Source organism: Chamaea fasciata, unplaced genomic scaffold (genome assembly GCF_029207755.1).
Source record: "Chamaea fasciata isolate MVZ Bird 193981 ecotype frontalis unplaced genomic scaffold, bChaFas1.0.hap1 SCAF_6, whole genome shotgun sequence".
Classification (NCBI taxonomy): Eukaryota; Metazoa; Chordata; class Aves; order Passeriformes; family Sylviidae; genus Chamaea; species Chamaea fasciata.
The window spans coordinates 2,702,702-2,728,475 of NW_027094091.1; the positions used below are offsets into that span (position 1 = coordinate 2,702,702).

General features: G+C 46.1%; 1 protein-coding gene across 1 annotated transcript in view; it reads left to right on the top strand.

Moving 5' to 3' along the window:
* Nucleotides 1-2,431: 2,431 nt before the first annotated feature.
* Nucleotides 2,432-25,774, top strand: part of SMOX (spermine oxidase) — a 49,228-nt gene continuing 25,885 nt past the window's right edge. The window contains exon 1 of the mRNA XM_066185232.1: nt 2,432-2,563. The gene's annotated coding sequence lies outside the window, so the exon portion shown is untranslated. The remainder of the gene's footprint in view (nt 2,564-25,774) is intronic.

Here is a 25,774-nt window from a genome sequence, read left to right on the forward strand (position 1 = left end):
ATCTGTAGGCTTGGTGGAGACCAAGTGCTGAGGCTGTGAGGCATGTGTGGGAGGGCAGAGCCCGCCACCAGGCACAGGCTGGCTCCTGGGATGTGCTGGAAGGGGACAGCCATGGCTGGCAGGCTCACAGACCTCATCCCAAACAGCGTGTGGCCGTAGAACCAAAAAACATTCTGAGCTGGAAGGGACCCAAAAGGACTAATCAGTCCAATTTCTGGCCCCTCTGGTGCATGACAACCCCAACAACCCCACTGTGCCCCTGGGAGTGTTGTCCAAACCCTCCTGGAGCTCTGGCAGCCTTGGGGCCATGCCTATTCCCTGGGGAGCCTGGGCAATGCCCAGCACCCTCTGGGGGAAGAACATTTTCCTAATATCCAACTAAAATCCACCTGGAACAACTTCATGCCATTTTCTTGGTTCTTGTCAATGGTCAGCAGAGAGCAGAGATCAGAGCTCCCTCTCTACTTCTCTTCCTAAGGAAGCTGCAGACCATGGTGAGGCCTCTCTTCAGTGTCCAGCTGAACAAACTAAAGGACCTCAGCCCCCTCTTGTAAGGCTTTCCCTCTAGACCCTTCCCCAGTTTCATGCTGCACCTTTGGATGCTTTCTAATAGCTTTAAATACTTCTTGCATTGTCCCTTATCCTATACTGATTGTCAAACATTACAGTGGCTTCAGCATCTGAGTGCCTCAAGGGACTTTGAAGGGTTTTAAGTCCAGTGGTGATGGCAGCACTCAAGGGCAGTTGGGGAAGCTCAAGGTCTGGAGGAAAACAGCCTGCAAGCACTGCATATATGAAATTGAAAAGTTTGCACAGTTGTCTGATATCTTATGGAAACTGGGAACCCCAAATCCATCTCATTCTTGCTGTTTTCCCCAGATGTTTTGGTTGGCTCAGCAACCTCAGCCCAGCCATGCAGGTGCAAACCTCTGGCAGGTGGCTGAGCGTGTTTTATAAAACCTTAAAATGCTTGAAGGCAGCGTGCAGACATGACTGATTTCCATCCAAGGCGCAGTCTTTCCTCCAGACTTTCCCTCCAGGCATCCAAAAGTAATTCCAGCCTGTGTTTGATGCGAAGGCTGCGGGATGTCTGAGTGTTCCAGCTCCATGGTAGACTTGCATCCCATGAGTTACACATTGCTCAGTTCTGGCCACAAACTTTCTTTTGGAAAGAATCTGTAATTTAATAAAACCCGTGTTTATGGGGCTGCTGCTTGGAGAGGAGACTTTTACCTTGCAGCTGCACAAAAGGCATCAAATTCAGAAGGAACAGGGACGTCTTCCCTTTGCTTTAGGGGTCTGAGTGCCATATCCCAAATTGTGACACTGGAACTAGATTTTTTTGGCTTTCCCCTCCATTTGGAAGAAGTCTCCATGACACAGGGTCTATGCCCAGAGCCACTTAAGAGTATTCTTATTATATACAGGATTGCAGAGTGGTTTGGGTTGGAAGGGACATTAAAGACGATACAGTTTCAACCCCCTGCCATGGGCAGAGACACCTTCTACTAGATCAGGTTGCTCAGGGCTTTGTCCAAACTGGTCTTGACTTCTTCCAGGGATGAGGTGTCCAATATGTCCAATACATATTTTGTGTGTATATATATATACATACACACACAAAATGTTTATTTTTAATAAATACATATATATATATAAGTATGTATTATAGTATATATACAGTGTATCTAATATATATTATGTATGCATATATTTACATTGCATATATATTATATACTATAGTTTGTTTGTTTATTTATTTATTTATTTATTTATTTATGTTAGAGAAGGTCCTTTGCTAGCTTTTAGGGGTCTTCAAGCTGAAAAAAGTTTAAAGCTAGGCCTACTTCTGATTTTCTATAACTTCTTTTTTTCAGTATTTCACACTGCCTCGTGCAACTGCGTGAACACTGGTATCAGTGAGTGGCAGAAACCAGATGGTGAGAGATAAGAACGTGTGACCGTGTCTGGGTAGGACTGTGGTGGGCTGCGTTTTTCTGGTCCACAGGCTGGGCTTTAATTTTGAGGCGGACTCCGATGAGATTAATTTCATTGTCTAGACAGGAATAGGAAAAAAAAATTGTGCAGGAATTAAGTTGTTTTCCACACTGGGTCTGCTCTGTAGTTTGGTGAACGCCCCGGAACCGGGGTATCAAAGCAGCCTTGAAGTACAGCGGCAACCGCAGAAGGTGAAAAAGACCCGTCCCGCTTAGGAAGAAAATTAGGTTTAATACGCTCGTTTCAGCAAACAGGCGCTGATATCCTTAGAGTTTCACGTCCAAGTCGACCAAGATCAGGAGCGGGGCGGAGGAAGCGGCGCAGGAGGCGGAGGCGGAGAAGGGGAAAGAGGAGGAGGCGGAGGCGGGGGATGCTCGAGGCGGAGCCGGGGCGGGCCGCAGGGGAGGCGGCTGGAAAACAGGCCGGCGCTGGTTCTCGGCCCGCAGTGCCCGCAGCCGCCGCTCAGCCGCGCCGGGAGCCGCTCAGCCGCGGGAGGCAGCGAGGCGAGAGCCGGGCGGGCGCCCCGACCCCGACAGTCCCCTCCGGCACCGCACCGCACAGAGAGGTACGCGGCGGGCGGCGGCCCCGGTCCCCTCGGAGCGTCCCCTTCGCAGGGTCCCCTCGGCCCCCTCAGCCGGCACCTGCGGCGGGAGGGCCGGTGCCGCCTCGGCGGGGCTGCCCGGCTCCGTCCCCGCACAGAGCCCCCGGGCAGCGGCGGGGAGAGGGCGGGGGGCTTTGTCTGGGGGCACAGAGCCGGGACCCGTCCCACACGCCCACCTCGCCAAGCCGCTCTAAGGGCCGTTCCCTGTGCCCCGTCCCACAGAGCTGCCCGAGCGGCCGTTCCCTGTGCCCCGTCCCGAGCACCACGCTGAGGGTTCAGCCCTTTTCCCCATCCCGAACACCAGCCCGAGGGTTCAGCCCGGTGTCCCGTCCCACACGCGATCCCGGAAGAACCAGCCCCGTGCCCCATCCCACACACCGCCCTGAGGGGCCGTTCCCCGTGCCCCATCCCACAATCCCACCTCCCCAAACTACTCCAGTTCGCTGTGCCCTGCCCCACGCTCCCCAAACCACCCCACAAATTTGCTGACCCTCATTCCTCTGCCCCTTGACACCCCAACCCAGGTGCGGAGCAGGTGTCATCCCGACCGCTTTTTATGGGGACCGTGAGGGAAAGGATCGCTCTCTCGGCCAAGGGCAGAACCGGCGTGGTTGTGTTGGGATTTTGGGGTGGTTTGGGTGTTACTTTTCCCCTCCCGTGTGTTGATGTCAGTGTGTCTCCCGCATGTGACACGAGTCTTCGCCTGCCTGCGCATTCCCCGCCTCGGCGTTGCGGGTGATGACACCGAGAGGAGAGGTTAAGTGGGGAAGTCACCGTGGTGGGGATGTGAATGACGAGCGCCGAAGGCTCGCTCCCGGCTTGTTTGTGTTTCTGGTGTGTTTTTCGTGTTTATACAAAGCTGTTACAATACCGGGGGCTTGGCGATCTGGCGCTTTCAGTCGAATCCATCTACTTCTGCGGAATTGCTCCGTCTTTGAGATCGGTGTGGTAGATGAGGGATTAGTCCTGAATGCCGGGTAGTAACGTGCACAAAGCCAAGTGTCAGTTACTGAAACTGACCTCAAAACAAAGCTTTTATTTACATTCTCAGCCCCATACACAGAGCTGCTCTGCTGCATCCTTGCTTTGCTCATCCCAAAAAATGCTTTCCATGGATTATAAACATGCTGTCTCAAACCTGGTGCCGGGACCAGCTGTAATTGCCTGATACATTAGATGTAAACACAAGCTTTACATAAAAGTGAAACCATATGTATCGCCTAACACATGTCCACTCTGTGATCCTGCACAAACAAAGTCGAGCCCAGAGCCCTGTCCTTAGCTCACCCTGTTGATCCACTTTTCCCGTAGCCTGTACGATGCAGTCCTGTTCCCAGAGTTACCAGACAGGTTTAGTGGAGAACAAGAAATCAGCCCAGGAGCATTTCTGTGTATTGTGCAAGAATGCTGTTATGTTCTCAGCCCTTTACAGATGTTGTTTTATTGACTTAGTGATAACATTTTGCTCTCCTAGGTCCTTTTCCCTTTCCAGATTGTTTAGGCCAGCACTTACTAATCTTTCATGGCACTGCTGTGGAACAGATGTACCATGTTTTTTAGGGAGTAGCAAGCTCTGTGGTTTCAGCTGGCTTTGCCTCTAAAAAAACCCAGCACTGCCTTTCCCTCGTGCCGCTGTTGTGGAGTGGGTAGCCGGACTGAGAAGCCTGTTTGGATGACTACTGAGCTGGCAAAAATGCAACAGGCTTGGTCTGACTCAGTGCCTGGATCCAAATCATTGTGTGGCTGATCAAATGTTTACCTGGGCTCCTTTGGATTTGGAGCAGCATCCAGCTGGTATTTTGGCTAAGCTCTATGTGGAAAGGGCTGTAGAAGTGTGAGGCTTTAGATGCTAAAAACACTGGCTGATGTTGGGTGCTGCGGTCGTTCGTCCCTCTCCATCCTTTGGCTCCGTGGAACAGAGGCTCTGGAGCTGTTCCACTTTGTGCCACGCCTCCCTGAAACTCTGGAGTGCACGGCTGGAGCACCACAAATATGCTGCACGTGTCCTGGGGTCCCGTGTCCTCGCTGCTGCTGCAGGCACTCGTGGTTGTCTCCCTCTGATTTGAGCTGGAAGCACTTCCTCCCCATTGTGTCTCTCCCACCAGTATCACGGGGTAGTTGTGGTGTCTCTGAAACTCAAGTGTTTTACTGGGATGGAGGAATCTCAGTTGATTTGGTGGCACTGGTGGGGTTGAGGTAGAGTCTGGAGAATTCTGTCAAACTGTTGACATTCCTTACAAACAGCAGATACGGTGGTTTCTGGGCTCCCTACAGCATTTAAGAGGTGTGATGGTTCTTTTACTGACCTCCACCTTAGCCAAGTAGTGTAATTTGGCTTTTTCTCACTCATCCATCCTCAAAAGCTATTGGACCCCTGGCCATCTCTGCCTCAGAGGCTTGGAGGAGTATTCCTGCATCTCACTTCCAACCTCAGGAGTGTGTCTACCTGTCTCTCAACCCCACTTCCATAATTTCATATTTTCTGTTCCTGTCATCTCACTGAAAGATAATCCCTTCTAATCAAATCTGAGGTTCTCCTACTAAATTCCTGCTGGCCCAAGTGAGTGTCTAAGGAAAATTGTGATGCTGACTTCTGAAGTATGTGGAATTACTTTGTATGTTCGGGTTACACAAAAAAGAGAAATTATTTTCTCTCTTTTTTTTTTTCACAAGTATTAAAACGCAGCCTGCTGTGTTTCACAAATCTCACCGCTGTCTCCTTTTCTCAGTAATTGTAATTAACAGACCAGAAAATGGAAAAATGTAGAAATACCCTTTTCCCACTGGCCACAAACATTACTCCTCTCCAGAAGTTAATGAAGTCAAGTCTGTGGAAATTAAATAACTGATTTTTTTTAGTTCTGTTGGTGAGCTAAAACATTGTGTCAGAGTGGTAAATAATAAATAAAAGAGCTGCAAAGATCTCCTCTTGGAATTGATGTGGGTGAAGAATGGATTTGAACTCTTCTTTCTCTGGAGAGTCTAAACCTCTGGTTTTAAGATGTGGCTGAGGGATCTGTCTTGCTCTGCTTGCATGCAAGAACTGATCTAAGCGCAGCAGTAATGAGGGAGAGAGATGGTAACCCACCATGAGAATAGGGAATAGAACCATAAAAATCCCAAATTCAACCAATTAATCAAATTATGGAATCCTAAGACGCAAATAGTTTACAAGTGACACTTCAAAACCACCTTTATGGTGTTTCCAGACTGTGTTGTCATCTTTGTTGTCTTCCTGTTGAGGGAACATGAAAATTTTCAGCCACCTTGATTTTGTGTCCCATTTTCATTGGCTCTGTTGCTGTGTTGGCTTTGCTGTGTCCAGGCATTCTGTGCTGTTTCTTGAGGGCACTGTGGGTGTGTGCAGTGTAATAAATATTTAGTTTAGAGGAGTCACCGTGGAAATTGGTTGAAAAATTTTTTTTTTTTTTAAATTTTAAATAATCTAATTTTTCAGTGGTTCCTTCTTGTTTTAACTAAAGATTCCAGAAATACCGTGGGTGGGAATATGAACCACTTGGAAAATAAATCTTCATGGCTACTCCAGTTACCACCATGAGTGTGGGTGGCACCTGAGGAGCACATTGGTGTGGTGCAGGTGTTTCGTGTGGTGTGTGGCTCTGCTCTGGACAGTGGCTTTGGAGGAACCTTAGTCTGAGGTCCTGTTCTTGTGTTTCCATGAGAGCCAGTGCCCTTGAGGGCCCTGGCATAGGGTTGGGCTGGAGGCTGGAGGAACAGTGCAGGTGGGTGGCTGAGAGAGCTGGGGGTGTCCACCTGCAGAACAGAAAGCTCTGGGGATACCTTTGACCACCTTCCAGTGCCTGGAGGGGCTCCAGAAGAGTTGGAGAGGGATTTTGGATAAGAGCCCGAACTGACAGGATGAGAGAGGGAATGACTTCCCACTGACAGAGGGGACTTCTCGATTAGATTTAGATTAGATATTAGGAAAGAGTTTTTAAGTCAGATGGTGATGAAGCCCTGGCACAGAAGCTGTGGTTGCCCCATCCCTATAAGTGTCCAAGGCCAGGTTGGACAGGGCTTGGAGCAACTTGGGATAGTGGAAGGTGTCCCTGCCCATGGCAGGAGGTGGGAATGAGATGATCTTTAATGTCTCTTCCAACCCAAACCGTTCTGTGTGATTCTGCCAGCAGCCCTGAGCTGTGGATAACACAGCACACAGGGATTTTAGAACAATGTGTTTGCTGTCTGAACCCGACGGCAGCATGACAAGGATGTTAGCTCTGGGAGATGTGCTCTGTATTCCGGTGACCTTTTCCTCTGGAAATCTTAAAATGCAGCGAATGTGGTGGTGTTTGGTGAATTTTAATAATGCCCTTGGTTTTAAGTGCAGTTTTGGTGTTACTTTTCATGGCGACTTGAAGTTTTTCGTTTGGGACATGTTGGGGTCAGGGCTGTGAGATTGCAAGAATGGGATGTTAGGGAAGTTCATGGGATGCAGCAGGGAGTGGTTTGGATCTGAGAAAGGCCTGGGTTGTTCTGAAGGTGATGAGCTCAGCAGCAGGAATGTAATGCAAGAGGGGTCAAAAAGCCCCTCCCTGCTTTTCCTGCTGGAGTTTGATCCCGGAGCTATTCTCGGGTAGTTCTCTGCTACCAGGCCCTGCTTTAAAGTCTCAGTTAAACAAGGCACTTATTGTTGGTGCTCTCTAATTCCAAATGATGGCTGACAGCTTGCTTGGTCTGAGGGAGACAGATTTTGCAGTCCCAGAGTAGAGATTTACACAGGGTTGTTGTTGCATATTCCCTCTTTGGGGCACTTTAACACATCACGCTCGGAGACCACGTTTCTCCCACTTCCTGGAGTAGATGGTTGGATGAAGCACTGGAGGCCACAGAACAGATCAGTGCCAGAAAGGGAGTGAGGAGATCTCAGCTGTGGAGGGCCCTGAAGAGCTGAACTGATGTAAACCCAGACAGTTTCTGCTTGTGGGGAACTTTTGGTTTTGTAATTTACATTTCTTTTATCCAATAGGTCTTTCAAGGGCTGCAAAGCCTTTATAATGGCTTGAAAAGTTCATTTCATTCGACTTTTTTTTTTTTTTTTTGTGTGTGTGTGTGTACTTACTGAGTTCAAAGGCAGGAACTACCTTTTCAGAAATAAGAAAATATTTATTTTCCTGCTTGATGAAGTAGAAAACTAAATGGATGTAGATAACTTTTGAAGAATGAATACTTAGTTATTAATTTCTTCACCATTCGTTATTCTTCTTCATAATGCCAGATTTTCCTTAAGTGTGTCCTCAAGATTGAGCTGAGTGGCATGGAATAGTGTAGGTTTCTGGCAGACTTGGAATGACTGAAACATTGGACAGGATATGGTGATGTTTGCACACTTTGAGAAAGGGAGGAAAAAAAGCATGTTGGTTTTACATCATGCGTGTTGTGAAGTACTTACTCAAGCTCCCTTGTAGCTGATGTAGGCAGAAAATGCGTTGTGCTAAGTGAAGCAGATAGTCCTAGCCTATCCCTAAATAGGGAATTGCATAGAAAAGGAGGACCTTCTTTTCCTTTATAAGAGTTTGTTCGGTTAAATTAATTTTTCAGGGCAGGTGGGGAATGGATTTTCTCCCAAAGAGGTTGCACATTCAAGCATGCTCACCTGATGTTTCTCTTGGACAAGTATTTAGTTTAAAACTGAATTAAAAATTCTCCTGTCCCATGGGATGCATGTTCCAGGATATAGATGTAACCTCCTGCTTTGATCTCCAGTCTTCTTCTAACAGGATTTTCTTTTTTTGAGCTCAGTCACCGTTGTGATCCCAGAGGACTCTGCCAGGAAGATGTGCCTGGTAATCCTTTGATTGAACTCCTGAAGCTCCTTCAGAGCTTCAGACCCTTTGGGAAAGCCTGGCAAGCTGGCACGAGGGTTGTTTTGCAAGAGCCTGGCTTTAGGAGAGGAACTGCCCTGAGATGTTTTCTCTGAGCTGTCCTGTCTCCGACTGCTTGTTTCCTCTCTTGCATAACTCTTTTCCAGCCGTCAGAGCACAGGCTGGCGGGTGACTTACACAGATCTGAGATGCTACTTCTAGGAAAAGGGGTCATCCTATTCCTGTGCGTGTTCTGTTGAGACTGTGGGTGCGAGATCTCGGTCACACACCTGGCAGAAGATTATTATTTTTATGGGGTTATTTTTTTAGTTGGATCCAATCCCTGGCCTGTCCCATGACTGCTGCTGTCAGCACTACACGTACAGTCAGGGCTGTCCTTTAAGGACAGTACAAACTGGGATCCAAGTTTTCTGGGATTGCATAACTGTGCCCTCAGACGTGCCAGGGTGTATGGACAGACACACACACACGTGTGGTTATAGCTGCGGCGTTCTCACAGAAACACTCACACGTGTGAGTATTTCTTCCTGGGACCACTTCTGTCACCTTCCTCCCTCGTTGTTCCATAGACAGAGCTTGGAGGTTGACTTTGGATTTTCAAGAATGAGCCAAGAAGATTGTGGGGGTGCACACAAGGAAGCAAAAAATCTTAAAACTGCTTCGGTAGGTGAAGCTTTAACCCTGAGATAAAGGTTGGTACTTCAGAGTTTGCAGTTTACACTCAGCTGCTCGGATGCTCTGACCCCATGGGACACTTGGTGCCATTCATTAATGCTTGCGGGAGCATAAAGGTCTCCCAGCAGACTAAATTAAATGTCCTTTTCTAGTCGTGGGGAGCTCACACCATCGCTCTGGTGTCACAGTGGCATCTGGTGTCTCTAATTGGGCTTTGAGAGAGCTTGACAAAGGGCTGAGTGTGACCACGGGCTTTGGAGTGAAGCACCGGGTCATTACTCTTTTTGTCCCCTGATTCCCTTGGGGTGGGATCCAGGGCTGTGTGGTGGGCAGGGATCCAGTCCTGAAGATCTTAGCACGTGAAAATATTCCAGGGAGGAACAGAAGAAAGGCCTGAAGAGAAAAAAGAGAGAACTGCTCAGACTGCAGGGTGAGATGTGAAGGGGGCAAATGGGAGGGACAGTGGGGTTGGATTCCTGTTAATAACTGTGCCCATGCTGTGGGATGTGAGAGGGACTGTGTTGTTGGGAAGACTGTGCTGGGGAGCTCCTCTTTCCGGGCCTGTTCTGTGAGTCCAGCTCTTTGTGTTCTCCCTGTATTGCTCCTCCAGGAATGAGGGGAGAAGGTGCCACGTAGGAACGGGCAGCTGCTGCATGTGGGATCTTACAGTGTTTCTCCAATGTATGATGGAAATAGCAGGGAGGCTTGCGTGCTTTGGGGCTGCTGCTGACGTGTTCTGTTGTCATATTTCTGTTACAAGCAAAGAGCTGCAGTGTCGGAGGAGACCTTAAGTTGTCTAATCTGACCTCCTGCCCCAAGGCTGGGTCAGATCTATCTAAACTTTCCCAGCAGATGTTTGTCCAAAGCAGTTGTTGAAAGCCTCCAGTGATGGACTTTCCTCATTGTCCCTGGGTCATCCTTGAAAGTCGGTCATTGTTCTTGCCATTACCGAGATGTTCCCAGTCTCTGCCTTTGATTTCTGTGCAGCAGTTGAGAATTGCTGCCCTCTTGCCCTTTTGTTACTGTACGGAGCGAGCTGTTCAGTCCTCTGAAGCTGCCTTTGGGAATCTCTGGGCCGTGTCTTCCTTGAGCTGCAGGGTCCAAAACTTGCCTGGAGTGCTGTGTCTGATACCTGCATGTACTCAGCCAGCAAACACCATTTTGTGACTCTCAAGTAGACTTTTGTGGCGTGATAAATGCATTTTAGTTTTAGCACTGGTGAAGTGTTTCGTCATGGAAAGTTTTATTATGGCTTTGTCTCTTTACCAACTATAAAAAGAGAGCACGTGCTTTTCTTGCTCAAGCGCTGTCTTTTCCACAGGGATGCGTTCTGGATGTCTGACTGTTCCAGAATAATTCCTCCCTGTTGTAAGGTGAAGGAAGTCCTTGCCAGCTGCCCTGACCAAGGCTTTCCCCATGATTAGCTCGATTACAGCTCAGCCATTGTGCTTTCCTGCTCTGACCTGCCAGCCGTAACTTAGGAGTGACCTTCCCTTCTCCCTCCCTGCCGTGATTACACTGTGCATCTGATTTTGTACCTACTGTCCCTTTGTTCCCCTGAAGGATTCAGCTATTCATGTATTTCTAAAGCTGGTAAAAAGTGGATGTGAAGATTACTCCGAGAGGTAGCACTTGAATATAAAACATGACAGAAAACAGATCAGCCAGCACTTAGAAGCATTGTTTGCTAAGGTAAACTCCCTCACTTTATTTTTTGGGGGCAAAAAGCCACCAAACTTGCCTGTGTGTATTGTTCCAGGTATTCTCTCTGGATCTATTAACACCTCTGTTATACCTTTCAGTGGGAGAGAATAGGAAGTGTGTGTGACAGGTTTGTCTGCACACAGAGAGCCTTTGTCCTGAGACAGCTGAAGAAGCTCTCACCAAAATGAAGGCTGGTCTGGGCAGGTCTGAAGCATCTTTTGGCATCGACTTGTGTTTATTACTGTGGGAAGAGCAGGTAGGGAGGAGCAGTCTGGCTTTCTTTGTTTGAACTATCAGTATGTATCTTTGAATGCCTCAGTTTTCTTGCAGTTTTTGTATGTAACTTGTGTAATGTGAGTCCCCAGTTTCTCTTGTTCTCTTTCAGACTGCAGTGAAAGCTCTGGTGTTTTCCTTCCTTACTTTTTTTCTCTGTCAGTTGCAGACACTGGGATCTTTAGTCATGTAGAAGGTATTTTATTCACAGCTTTAGAGTCTGCTGGCACTGAAGAGGTGTAGAGTGATGTAGACTCTAGGACAAAATCCCTTTTCCAGTGTTCCTTGATAAAGATTTCTTAGAAGTGAAGAGTAAGTGAAGTGGCACAGGAGATTTGAAGCTCTCTCATCTGACCTCCTGCTTCAGACAGGGCCAGGATCAAAAGTAGGTTTCTTGTGAACTTTCTTGGACCTTTTTTAGTGAAGAGTAGCAGGTTGATGCCATGCTTAGAGCTCCTGTGGTGAGGAATATTTTCCTCCTGTCTGATCAGTGTTTCCCTCACCGTCAGTAATTCCCATTGTATCTTGTCTTTTTGTTTCTGCCATCCATTCTGGCTGCATCTGCTCAGTAAACCTCAGTAGTTGAAGACAGTAACTGGGTCCCTCACCAAACACTATTTCTTCTCCAAGTTCAACAACACCCATTCCCTCATTCCCTTCTCACATAAGGTGTTCCAGTCTGTTGGCTGCTGCCTTTCCAGCTCAGTGATCCAGGCAAATTGGAACCACAGAGTCATGGAATCACAGAGTGGTTTGGGTTGGAAGGGACCATAAAGATCACCCAGTGCCACCCCCTGCCATGGGCAGGGTCACCTTCCACTATCCCAGGTTGCTCCAAGATCTGTCCATCCTGACCTTGAACACTTCCAAGGATCCAGGAGCAGCCACAGTTACTCTGGGCAACCTGTGCCAGGGCCTCCCCACCCTCACAGGGAAGAATTTCTTCCCCATATCCCATCTATCCCTGCCCTCTCTCAGTTTAAAGCTGTGTGTTTCACCCATCCAGTTGGTATCTCCCCTTTTTTCTATGTTGATAAGGCTCAGACTATTGTTCTTTTCACCCACATTGATGGCTGTTACCTTGTTTTCAAACAGAGATTAAAGACAGAGGGTTCAGTTCAAGAGAATCAAACTCTAAATTTTCCTGCTGGATTTGGAAGGAGAGGTCTCCCCTCAGGCTGTGTCCCGCTTACTTGTCTGCATTAGTCTGTTCTTAGAAACACTTGTGGCTTAAATGGATCCATCTAAATCTCACACCTGGTGTTTTTTAATTTTGTTGTTCTCCATGAGGTGCTCTCAGGCCTGCTGTTCCAAAAAGCACGGCAGTGGGCAGCTCAGGGCAGGATACTGCAAGGCATAACTGAGTGCTTTCCATGGCTCATCCCTTGGGCTTTGCCTTCATGCACCTGTATGACATTGTTGAATATCACCATTTTGCCTTGACCCTCTAAGAGCCTTTTCTGGAGTGTTGCTGAATAGAGAGTTGCTCCCTGTTTTTGTGTCTGTACCTGGGGCTTCTCTTTCTTAATTATTTCCTGATGTCGATACTGGACCAGTGCATGAAGATCATTTAGAAACTGAAATCTGTACACCATGGTGCTTGCAAATCCTCCCTGCTGAATCATCTGTTTGGTTTATGGCTATACATTCCAGTCTGTCATCCTGACTGGTAATGAAAATATTGCACAGCTCTTGTGCCTGGCTGGTCCCGCTTTCCAGTGCCCTCCCAATTAGATAACAAACCCTTCATAATTGTGCTCCGGGAAGGATGTTGACATGCAGCCGTTTTATGGTGATTACATCTAATGAATGTTTTCTTAGGTGGATCTTACGGGAATGTCATGTGGAACGGCGTCAGAGCTAATAAAGATAGCATTTCTGAATCTCTTTATCAATCCTGTACTTTTTTTCCTGATGATGCACAGATCCTTTATTGCTCCACGGATTTCTGATGCTAGAAGAGACCATAGAGGTGGTGAGTCCTGCCCCTGTCCGCGCTGAAAGTTCAACTGAGCAAGTCACACCAGATTGATCAGGAGTTTCGTAGTGGGACAGTTGTGACATGACAGCTCCAGGAGATCAAGAGGAAACAAACATGATGTGTTTATGGATCCCAAACAAAATTAAACAATTATCTGAATCCAGTCTTCGGAGCAGCCTTTGAACGAATCCCAGCTCTTTTTCTGCAAGGGCTGGGAACATAAAGAACGTGTCTAATCTGTACTGATATCAGGCAGGAGTTTTCAGTGCCTACGTGCTGTTACTCAGATCTCGTTAGCTGCCTAATTGGATAATAGGCAGGACACTTCACAACTGCATAAGTATATTAAGTTTAATCTGCTGTGGAGCAGGGAGGGGAAGATGCGCTCGGTGACAAATGGACACAAGAGGATGCACAGTGGGGCAGGGGTGTAAATATGGGGCTGTGTCCCCATCGCTTGAGTCCCAGTAACTTTCTGAGGCAGAGGCTCTGTGTGTCTGCAGCATTTACATCAATGCTGGAGTCCCAGAGCAGAGAGTTACAGCACTTTACCCGTGCTGGCCAGGCAACTTCAGTTTGAAAAGCACAGATTTTCTAGTAGCTAGATCCCTTTCTAATTTCTTTTTAATGAACTGTGCGCTATAACTTAATACCTGCTTTTAACTCCAGCGTGAGAGAACAGAGAGAAGCACCCTGTGTGTTTGTGTGATACTGGACTTTGCAGCACGTTCCTGGTCCTAAAGCTTGTTTCCAGTACGTGCAGATGCACAGTGGAAAGGATCAGAAAGCTTCCACAGTTCTGTACGTGGAGAGGAGAAGCTATTTGATTATTAAATACTCTTCCCTTTCTTTCCTGAAAAAATGCAGTTGCTTCAGCTACCCAGTTTTAAACTTTTGGAGTGGGCTGCCTCTTTCCAAAGGTGCAATGAAACCTAAGTCAGATTTTTGTAGAAGCTGTGGGTATGAGCACATTTCATGAGTTGTCACCACCTGTTCTATTCTCAGGAGAAGGGATCTGCAAGGGACATTTCTGGGTGCAAAAGATGCATCTGCCAAGGGGATCTTTAGCTCAAGGTAATGGAAGAGTGACTGTGTGAACTGTGTCCTCTCCATGTATTTTCTGGATTCCCTTGGTATTGATGGAGGGTTTTCACAGATACCTCAAATTGAGCCCAACTTTTGGCCCTGAATTTTGTGTGAGGTGCCCACAGCTTTTCATTTATTTCTTGCTTAACCTCATAGGAAGAGTATCTTCACCTTATGCTGTTCGGCATCTGCCTGTAGCCGACAGGAAAGATGGGAGCCAACCTCTTAATCTCTAAGTGTCTTAACCAAATGTAAACTCCATTAAGTGTGTTTATCACCAAGCAACTCTTTCCCAGCTGTGCAAAGCACCTCGTGGTTGGTTTGTATGGGATGTACAGAGGATTATCTGCTGCTTTGTCCTGACATCTGTGTTTGTGTTCAGCAAGGGTTAAGAGTGAGGCACTTGTCTGTGTGAGGACACTACTCCACTGTACTGTGAGTTTAAAGCGTGCTGACTTTCCCATGGAAAATGTTATTTAGAAACAGAACCCGCAAATTTCTTTTGTTCTGGGTAGAGGGAAGATATCATGGGGTGTTTGGTCCATTTTGGTGCAGACAAACTCCCAGATGGAGCAACTAAAGAATACTGATTGAATGCAGATTAATTTTTATGGTTATCCACACCTGATATAGTGCCTGCACTAAAAGTATGATCAGCAGGGAAAACCAGTAATTTTTTCCAAAGGGTAGCTCACATCTCAGCAGCCAAATTCCTGGGAGAGGCTCTGGAGAGAGCCTGTGTTCTTGTTTTGCTTACATAGTCCCTCTGAGGCACTGGTGGGGGGTAGCTGCCGGTAACTCTTCCCTTGTGCTTGGGTCATGCTGCAATTGGAGGCATCCAGAAGAAGTGAAGGAGAGTGGGCTGCTACAGATGGTCTCCCCAAAGTGTTGGATGTGTTCATAGCATGTTTGCTGTAGCTATACACACCAGTATTGCCTTTATCTCCCATCCGAATCTGCTGGGTATTGATGTGGACTCAATCAGTCATCGACTTTGAGTCAGGCTCGACTTCAACCTGTACTTATTAAAGAGTGAAGAATGCTCTGTGTTATGCAGTTGATAAGGGAATTTAGAAAGAAAAGTGCACATTAAAGTGTCAGTAGCATTTTTCCCCCCTTTATCTGGAAAAAAAATAATGACAGGGGTTGTTTTCTTCCTCCTGCGTGGGCAATTTCTAGACATGCCCAGCACTCAAAGGATTGTTTTTCCAACCCAAGATAACCCTTAGGGTGATCCTGTCTGGCCCCTGCCTGCTACAGATCAAACCCACACCCAGAGAGGCAGGAATCAGAAGCAGAACACCTGCTCGGTTGGTCTCTAGTGTGTTCTTTCCAGAAAGTTTTAAAAATGTGTTTTTTCAGGACAGTGAGGAGGTGAGATTTGTTACACCGTGGATTCATCTTGCCCTTATGGCTGAGCATGGATGAGCTGTCCTTGTAGAGGGAGCCACAGTAGGATTGTGTCACTCTAGGTCTTCGTTAGGGTCTTTAAGCACTATTTTAAGTTTCCTGAGCTTAAGTCACAGAAGATCTGATGTCTGCAGTCAAGGCCTGGCCCGTGACAGGCAGTCCTTTGGAAAGCTGTGCAAAGATCCTCGTGTCTCTCCAAAGCAGTGCCCTGTATTTCAGAAAGGAACATTGTGAGCGAGGAGAACAAGTTTCAGATCACATGTTCCCCAGCAAATACTGTCCTTTCGATAGGAAGACTTGTTGGAGAATGTTAATTGAGTCCCTTTTTAAATGAAGGAGGCTTTGCTTCCTTCCCAAGTTTTCAAAACAAATTTTCCAAATACAGTGCCTATGTTTCATTCAAGTGTAAATCCTTTCTCTTTAACCTGGACGTTATCCCAGAAAAAAGCCTATCCATTCACTGCAGGACAGACCTTTGTGGTTGTAGTGGAAAAAAAAGAAGTGGATCAAATTGTCCAAACAGGAAGGGAATTAAGAAAAGCCTTTGCTCAGTGAGCAGAGCTCTCATTTCAGTTTAAATGGTGTCCTACAAATTCCACTTTACATCTCCATTGCTTTTGAAGCATCACACAATGATTGAGGTGTCTGCTAAATTTAGCAATGACAATTTTTTTTCTGCCAACACGCTGGAGGGATTTCAGCATGTAGTTATGGGATGGATGCAAGTGGTGATTTGAAATTTACTGGCTTGTTATCTCATCTGACTTGCACATAGCTCTGTCCTGCTAGGGATTTAATATCTTACACTGATGCCTTTTCATTCGAGGGCATTAATGGAAATGCTTTTCCGGCACAGCCAGGTGCTTGTGCTGTTTTACGTTCGGTGAAGCTGAGGTACTGAAAGGATCAAGCGTGGTGTGCTGAATAAAATGAGCTCCCACCTAAACACATTGAAACTGTGCTTTATTTTGAGCAAGTTATAGGTAGGACTGTTGTTCTTTTACCCCAGTCATATGGGAAGGCTGTGGAAGCAGAAATAAATCACAAGTGCCCCAGTTCACAGTTTCTACTGTTTACCATATGACAAATCTTCCTGCACTGTGAAAAATGTCTTAGATCTAAAATACATATTTTTTTTCTTTCCTCAGCCAGTGGTATTTAATTATTCTTTTTCTGAGCAACATTTTATCTCGATTCTGTGAAGCTGTTTGAGGCACAGTTTCATGCAGAGGATCAATACTAAAGTAAACTTCCCTTTGTTTTGGTAAAATGTCTTAATTCACACAGAAGGGAAACTCTTTTGAGTTCAGGTGTGTCAGGGGAAATGAAAGGCACTTTGCAGCAGTGGTAATCCATCACTGGAGTGCATCTCACAGCATTCTAGGCTCTACTTTGCCTGCAAGGCACTTAAAACCTCAAAGCACAAGAAGTAGAGTGGAGGAGACTTTCTGTTGGAATCTCCAGAGAAAATTTCATCCTCAGGCTTTGTTTTGAAGTTTGCGACAAGATGGGAACAAAGGTGAAGGTGTCACTGTTGTGTTTTCATCTCTTTCCTCACCCACTCTTCTGTCTCTTGTCTTGACCTTTAAAGGTCCCTTGCAGCCCAGGCTATTCTGTGATTCCATGATTCACGAGCTGTTTCTGCTCTCTGGTCCATTCTGCACTCAAGAGGAAAATCACTCAGCAGGGGGAATTGCTCCTGTTGCTTTACAGCAAGGATGTGGTCCTTTATAAGAGATTTTCCATAGCAGTGCTGATTTCCTTTGGATGTCTCCAGGTGACCTGAATGCAGACAGTCTGTAGCGAGGAGAATCTCTTCTTCGCTTTTGTACTGAAATCAAATCCATGGGGAAAATTCCCATCTTCTTCAAGGGAAGCTCTTGGTGGGACCAGACAGGCAGCCATAACTCAGCCTTCAGGATCTAAGGATTTGCTTCCCAACCTGAATTCCCCTGCCCTGGGCTCTGTGCTGCTCCAGGGGCGTGTTTGTGCAGACAGCAGGATGGAGAAGGCTGCATGAATCACAGCGTGCCGAGGCCAACCCTGGATACGTGTCTGCTGCCTCAAAGCTGGAACATGTGGTTTGTTTAATGCTCCAGCAAAGCACGAGCCCAGGGAAAGTCTCTTTGATACAGCTGCACCTGGAGAGACATATTTTTCCTGGAGTCATGTCTAGTCTGTTCCAGGCTGAAGTTGATCCAGTTACTGTGGGAGTAAATCCATGTGGTGTTTGGCTTTTCTAATTCTGGTTCTCTTCCCATAGTGTTGCTGTTGGATTTAATGATTTTCTCTGTGGCTTCAATGGTAAAGATGTGGTAACTGCTCGGGAATGGCTTAAAATCAAAGATCTAGTGTGGGTGTTGCTTCTCAAAAAGAGAAGAAATAATGCTATTTCGAGAGCTGTGCTGCTATTTCAGGCCAGTTTGGTAGGTCTGGGTTCTGCGAAGTGGTGAGGAAAAATAATTGCTTTTGGCTATCGTGTCTCATATGGTGTGTCCTGAAATGATCCTCATGTACACATAGAGCTGGAACCAGTAGTGAGTGTCTCTGCAGGGGGGTTTGTTCCCTGTCTCACCCTCCTGATACAGAGGATGGGAGGAGAAGAAAAGATTCCTGTTGAAACTTTTCTCCCAAGCTTGCTGCAACGAATTTAAAACCCCAAACCACAGCAAATTCCCAAGTGGAATATGGACACCAGTGTTTATTTGACTGAGACACAATTGTGTTCTGAGTTGTGCAAACACAGGCATATTTCCTATTTAATTAAGGCTCGTTTTATGAATTAAGATTTCCAAACAATTGGAGAGAGAAGGAGGGTGGAAGAGATAAGATCTCAAGGTGGTGCAGACGGGATAGGGTACAGCTCTTTTTGGCAGCTAGAATATGACTTCTGCAGGAAATCTGTTTGCAGCATTGTTCTATCAATTATGCCAGTGTTTTTAGCTATAATCTTCTTTTTTTTTCCTGTAGTTTACTGTCTGTCTTTCCTTTCTTTTACAGTCCTGAAACATCAGGCTATGCTTCTGCCAGGAGTGTAGGAGTGGCAGATACCTCCCAATGCTCAGTAGGATTGAGAAGCTGGAAATAATAGAGGTCGGCAGGGCTGGAAATAGGGAAGAATTCCCACCAAGGGTCCACCAGAGCCTGGCAAGCTCTCACAGACACAGGAAAAGGCAGGCCAGTTTGGGACTCGTTGCTGCTTGCCCTGTTTAGTTCAACAACTCCGAGTTGTTCCTGAGCTGTCAGCCCTTTGTCCTGTCAGAGGCTGACAGAGCCAAACTGCAGCTTGATGCACTGGTTTAGGTTCTGACCAGCTGTTGATAGATCCCTGGTGGTCAGTAGGATTTGGAAAGCAAAGGCACTGGAATTCTTGGCTTGATCACAATTTCTGTCACCAGAGTTAAGATGGGAATATCCGGTTCGCTGCAGCAGGTTGAATGCAACTGGTGTCCCCATACTCTGCAGCTTCTCCTGACACAGCAGGGAGTGTTGGGGCAGTAACAGCTGTCTCTGGCATGGGTAGATATTATGGGATGCCTTCTGGGTAGGTGGAACCTTCTACCTATCTGCAACCTTCCAAAACAAGGGGATGCTGAAGTGCCAGCTACAGCATGTGCTTGCTCTGTCTGTAGGGGATTTGCAGAGCAGTGGATTTACTGGATTTGCTCCTCTGTTGCCCAAGGAACATGCCAAAGCTGTTCTTTTTGTCACTGCTGTGGAACTCCTTTTAGCTGTGTAATACTGTAGCCTCAGGCACATGAACCACAGCGTTACCGTTCTGATCTTGCTGGTTGCAGGGGCAGGAGAAGCTCCGTAGCCAAGACTACATACTCAGCCCATTTCTCTGAGAATCCCTTGGGGATGATGACTGCCTCCAGTGGGAATTTGTGATGGTGGAGAGTCCTCTAGTCCTTCATTTTATCCCCACACTGTAAATCAAGATGCTGCCCCGCTCACCAAGGTGTGTTCCTGGTAGCAGCTTCCATCCCAGCCCCTTGGAGCTGGCAGAGCCTGCCACGTTCTCACGGTACCCTTCTGCCAGATGAACACAATTATTTTCATTTCTTTTCCCTCAGATGAGGAGGATTTGAAAAACACATAATGGTGCATTTTATCAGCGAGTTTTAAATGGTGTGATTCATCCCCTGTGTTCTTGGCGTGACGTGCCTTGGTTTATTTTTTTTGGTATCTGCAGTTCTGTCAGTGCCAAGTGCTGTATGGAAGTGCCCCGTGGCAGACAACCTGCTCTGCCCATATGTTCCCTTTAAAAAAAAAAAAAAAAATCCAGCTCATAATAGGAAGTCTTTATACTGCATGCCAAGACGCTTGGGGCTTGTTAAATATATTCTACTTGTCAACAACTATCCAATTTAAAAAGTAGCCTTGGTGTGAATCAGCTTTGAACAAGTTCATTTGACTCAAGGGATATTTGCAGGCATTAAAACAAGTTGGATCACAGTGGTAAAAATGTGCAGTGGTTTCCTGATCAAAAGCACCATCCAGCGACCCATTTTTCTTCTGTTTTGTTTTATTTTAATCTCCTTCAAACCTCCAAAAGTGCAGAGATTTTCCCAGTTGGTGATTTTGGAGGGTGGAGGAGGTTTATTTGGGCCAGTGTTTCTGGGGACCACTCATTGTGTTGCTGGAAAATCAAGTGGCAAAGGAGGTTTCTGGTGTCTCCAAAGTTGCAGGAAATCTTATTCTGGAACTTGTTCCGCCATCCTTGTTGATTGAGAGTTAATTATAAATTGTCAAATGTCGTGGTTAAGGGTCTTTCTAGCCTAAGTGGTTCTCTGAGTGCTGTGGTTTATTCTCTGCCTCCCCACTGTGTTTTTCCCAGATGATGGTGTTGTGGAAGGACGCAAAGGGGATGGCTGTGCTGGATCATACTTGCAGAAAAATATCATTTCTCAGAACAATTTTTTGGTTCTTGTTGAAGAACTCAAACATTTCTGCTTTGCTTTCTGGGCCACAGTGCAGTACCACAGAGTGGTGCTGTGGTGGGAGCCTGTATTCTGCATGAGGTCTGATGGCCTCAGTTTTAATATCCACCAGCTTTGGGCTTCTTCTCTTTCATAACTTTTGAAGTAGTTTATTTGAGTTTGTTATTTGTTTTGTGTGCAGTGAAGAAGCACAGCTTCTTCCCTGCTTGGGAGGAGGAGACAATTTAGTATGGCCCCTTCCCTGTCTCTCCTGAGATGAGGCGAGGGGATATTCCTGGAAGTGAGGGGGAAAATGAAGTTAAAGTTTGGTAAGGTCAACTTCCCAGAGTAAAGGACACCTGAGTTTGGACAGGCAAAGGTTAATACTGTATTTCCCTGTCTCTTTTGGGATGTGTCCAGAAGAAGAAGAAGAGTAGAAAGCCAGCCTGAAAATCGCTGTTGCTTTTGAAAAACCAGTGCTGAGGAGGCTTGGGAGCGAGCTGCAGGTTTGGCGTGTGGGAAAAACGGGAAGCATTTTGGCACACTGCTGTCCGAGAGTACACGTGGTGTGTCATTAATGCCTTTCCTTCCTTGATGTCTGATCCAGCCTGCACTCCCTGTGTGTCAGTCACTGGGGTGGGTCGGTAATTTGTAAATGGAGCTGGTAGATGTTGATGTAAGATCAGCATTTTCAGTGCCTCGAGCCACGCTTGATGGCTTGGGCTTTTTACAGGGATAAATTGTAGTGGATGGTTGCATTTATCTTCAGTTCCAGCTTGTTTTTCTCTCACAGCCACCCTTATAAATTCCTGCAGCTCTCTGGAAATCAAACCACTTCATTTCAGGTTCTGCCTGTGGAAATACAAGGCAGGATACAAGTTGCTTGTTGGCGCAGGAGCGCTGGCTTGTTTTTGTGAGTCTGGGTTCCTTGTACCACCATGGTGAGAAAGATGAGCGTGGTCATCTTTCCATCATGAGGGCTGGTGGGCAGAGATGAGGCACACAGGATAAATGGTGTGGGATGAAATAGAGAGGGTGCTGCAGAGATGATGGAGGTGTTCATTCAAAACCTCCTTGAGACCAGGCAGGATTGCTCACTCAGGCTCAATTGTCCCTGTGCAGCATGTGCAAGGCTCTTTGCTCTGGTCAGGCAGGAAGAGGTGATGGGGGGGAATGAATCTTACTGATAGGAAAAGCACGAATTTTGTCACCCCGGTGTCTAATTGACAGAGAGGACTTAGGATCAATTAGTAACGCTCCTGAAATGGTGTAAATGGTGATTTTGAAAAGGGTTGTGAGTTTGGCGTACAGCCTGCTGGGTTAAAAAGGAGGAAGAAGGGAAAAAGAGACACATCTCCCAGTTTGACATGTTTGCTGCATGGAAAGAGCATCTTGAAATAACAGGCAGTAAGGATTAATGTGCTTGTGTCTGAGAAGGCTGATGAAAGGGGGAAGGAGGAAGAGGTTACAAAATGCTTGTTTGTTATGCCAGGAGCTGTGGAGAGCCACAGCTCACAGCGTCGGGAGGCACTGACAGGCAGTGCTGGAGCCAGCCCAGAAATCCTTTCCACATCAGTTCTGTATCTGCTCAGAGATACGATCTGTCCTGACCTGTGCTCAGGGAATAGCCTGAGTCTGAAACCTGCAAAGGTGTTAGTGGAGATAAAATTGCTCCAACCAGAATAATCCTTCCAAGCACTTCTCCCTCAGCTTAGGGAAAAAGGTGCATTAGAGATGATGATTGGAAATTTTGTTATTGCAGTTACTTAGGTGAGGGTTACTCCCTACAACCATGCTCAGTACAAGTAGTGCTGGGCTGTGTAATGAGTTAATGGCCTAACAACTGCAGTGTCTTTACAGCTGCTGAATAAGTCACCTTTCTGTTTCTGTCATGGAGCTTTTGCCTTTGGGCTCAGCTAACAGTGCTTTCAGATAAGCACTTTTCCTTATGCAGCTGATAAAATAATAGAGGCTATTACATCTATTGAAAAAAGGCTTTTGAAACCCTGGATCAAAAAGTTAGCTGCTATTACTGGTTTTTTGTGGTTTTTTTTTTTTTTTTTTTTTTTTTTTTTACTGTTTTCATCGTGGTAGATTCCTGAGGTGTAAAGGCCACAAAATTTTGTTCTGCAATTCAAACCTGGCCATCTCCAGTGAATTGGCAGGATAATTCCCAGCTCCACAGCCTGGTCTTCTGCTGGGACTGGAGTTTAAATGTTTATGACAGATTGGAGCCTGAGCTGAAAGCTTCAACAAATATCCTCTCTGTCTTTAGAGAAAAGTATTTCAACAGCTGATTAGTGTCATTGTTAAAATTAGATATTTTATTTTTGTTGTGATTTTTTTCCTAGCTTCTGCTCTTGGTTTCTCAATCTCGCTTTGTCTCTGCTTAGATTGAATTAATTTGGTGTCAAATTTTCTCTGTAAACACTTTCAGGCTGTGATGACAAACCTGCATTATAAACACGTGTGTGCAGTGCCCCTTCATGTGTTGATAGTATTTTGAATAGCAGCACTTAAAATAATGAGGAAATAGTAGTGTGTTTATTTCTTGTGCTTCCATTTCGTCTTTCAGCTGACTCTTGCTGCTTTTATCCAAGTTCCTTTCAAACAGATGCAGTAACATTGTTTAGCTTTCTGATTAGGGATGATGCTCAATTCTCATCAATTAAAAAAACCTACAGGGAATAAAGTGATTTTGGTAAATTTTTCTGCAGGTCTGTGCGGTCAGCAGGGAATTTATTTGTGTTGATGACGCATTTCTCACCCTCCAGACTGGCTGTTACACTTGTTAATGTGAAGGCTGTTGATTCAACACAATTTAAGAGCACTCAGAAAGGTCAGGTGATTGTTTTAAAGTGTCTGTAAGCTCCCTTTCGACTTGGCCATCCTGAGACAGGAATGGCCAGAGCTCAGGAGGATGGATTGCTCCTCCTCTCCATGCCCTGAAAGGCTGTGGGCAGCAAATGCAAGCTGGACACCTGAAATAATGACAGGGGTGAGATGGGTCCCACTGGGATGACCATGAATTTAGTCTGGGGATGCCAGCAGTCCCAGCTCATGGGTAAATGACAACCTGCTGTGTGATACAGAGCCTGAAGGAAGGTCACTTTTTAAAGATTAACCAGTCCTGGTGGAAAACCCCAAAACCCCAACCAACCTTCAGCCAAGCCTGCAAGCACACAAGCCTTGTTTCCAGAGCATTGCCTTGCCCTAGTCTTTGTGTCACCAGGGCTACAACAATACTACCACAGGAGTAGCTGGGTGAGCTATGAATAGCAGATTTCCTTGAGAAATGCTTTTGTTTATTTTGGTTTTCTATTTTTAAATAGTTGGAGCCTTAGCGACCTTTTTCTGAAGGGTCCTGGAAGAACTGCTTGGTCAGAGAGTATTGTTGTAGTAAGGAGGGCAGTTGTGAACTGCCTTAATTCTCTGGCTTCTTCCTTGAGACCTGCAAGGTTTTACTGGCAAAATAATGGGGAAAAAATAAATCATGAAATTGTCACCCCACTGAACTTGCAGCGGGTACAAGTGCTCGGAATGGAAACCCATGATTCCGGGTTGATAGAATGCTGCCCATCTTAGAAGATGTATTTTTGCAAAGATTTGTCTGCTGGAAAACAGCAGTTATTTTCAGGATGGTTTTTTGGGGGAGGGGATGGTTTTAGGGGTTTTTTAAAAGGTGTTTGATTTTGTTTTTTTGGTTGTTGGGGTTTTTTTGTTTTGGGGTTTTTTTTGTGGTTTTTATGCATTTGTTTTTTTTTGTTTGTTTGTTTTGGTGTTGTTGTTGTTGTTGTTGTTCTGAGTGAGTGAGTGAAGTAAATGGACAGGAGTGAGAGGAGATGAATGGAGGGTATTTTCTCCTAAGGTGTCAGGGACAGAATGGTGATAGAAACTGACAGAAGGGAGCAAGTCTGGAAGTAAAAGTGATTAAAATATCCTGAGCGAGACACAAGCACACGAGCTAAGAGGATCAAAGCTTTATGTTTTAGACAAAAGAAAGATGTGTATTTGTGTATTTTCTTATTGTGGGTAACCAGTGCCTGTTGGCTGTCTCACAGGAAGGCTGTAAGCAAGACAAAGCAGGGGAATTTTACTTTCAGTGAAGCTGTGATTTAGTGCTACCCTTGCTCTTAGATGGACACAAAGTAAAATCACAGTCTGAGAGATTCACAGTGCAACAGCCAACACTCTTCTTACCCTGTGATTAAAAGAGAAAAAAAACCCCCGAAGTTAAAAAAGAAACAACCCATTTTGGCAATCAAGAAATAAAAAGCCAAACTGTTTTTATGTCAGAGGACCTGGTAATATCCACTGGCTTGAGAGCCCTCACTGGTGGCTTGGCAAGTGCTGAAGGAAGAGCACTGCACATATTGGGCTGTGATTTATGTGCTTGTCTCGCTCATGAGCCTACCTAATTAGCCCACCTACCTACCTATCAGTTAGAGGGACTAATTGATACTGAAATAAAGTGTAATGAGGGCTTCCTCTATTTATATCACCATTCATTCCACTGTGGAATGTGGATCCTAGTTGGAAAGCTCAAGCTTTTGCTAAATTTTAATTGCCCTTCCCTGATGATCATATGGTACAGGTTGTTGGCTAATTAAGGGTGGTTTCCAAATCAGGGTTCTGTATGCACAAAATACCCTGTTATTTTCTCATCTGTCTAGACAGGTCACCTAATCCAGTATTAAAATGCTGAAACAGGAGGGAAAACATTTTCTTGCAGCTTTCACGTGAAGAATTCACAGGAGCTCACCAGAGCCAGGATTCAGAAAGCTGTGCTTAAAGAACTGAGCTAAACCCCTTCAATTTCTACTGGATATAGATGGCAGAAAAGATGTTCCTTTACTGTGGCAATGAAAATACATGGGTCAAAGTGTTATCAGGAGAATGAGAACAGAAAAGGGTTGTAGAGTGTCTGTGGGAGAGAATTCTCCCTTTCTGTTCTGTCCTGGTGAGACCCCACCTGCAGTGCTGGGACCCCCAACATCAGAAGGACGTGGAGCTGCTGGAGCCAGTCCAGAGGAGGCCACGGAAATGCTCCACGGGCTGGAGCTTCTCTGCTCTGGAGCCAGGCTAGGAGAGCTGGGTGTGTTCACCTGGAGAAGGGAAGGCTCCAGGGAGAGCTCAGAGCCCCTTCCAGTGCCTAAAGGGGGCTTACAAAAAAGGTGGAGAGCAAGTTTTTACACAGTGATAGGACAAGGAGGGAACAGTTTTAAACTAGAGAGAGCTTTAGATTGGGCATTAGGGTGAGGGTCTTACCTGTGAGGGT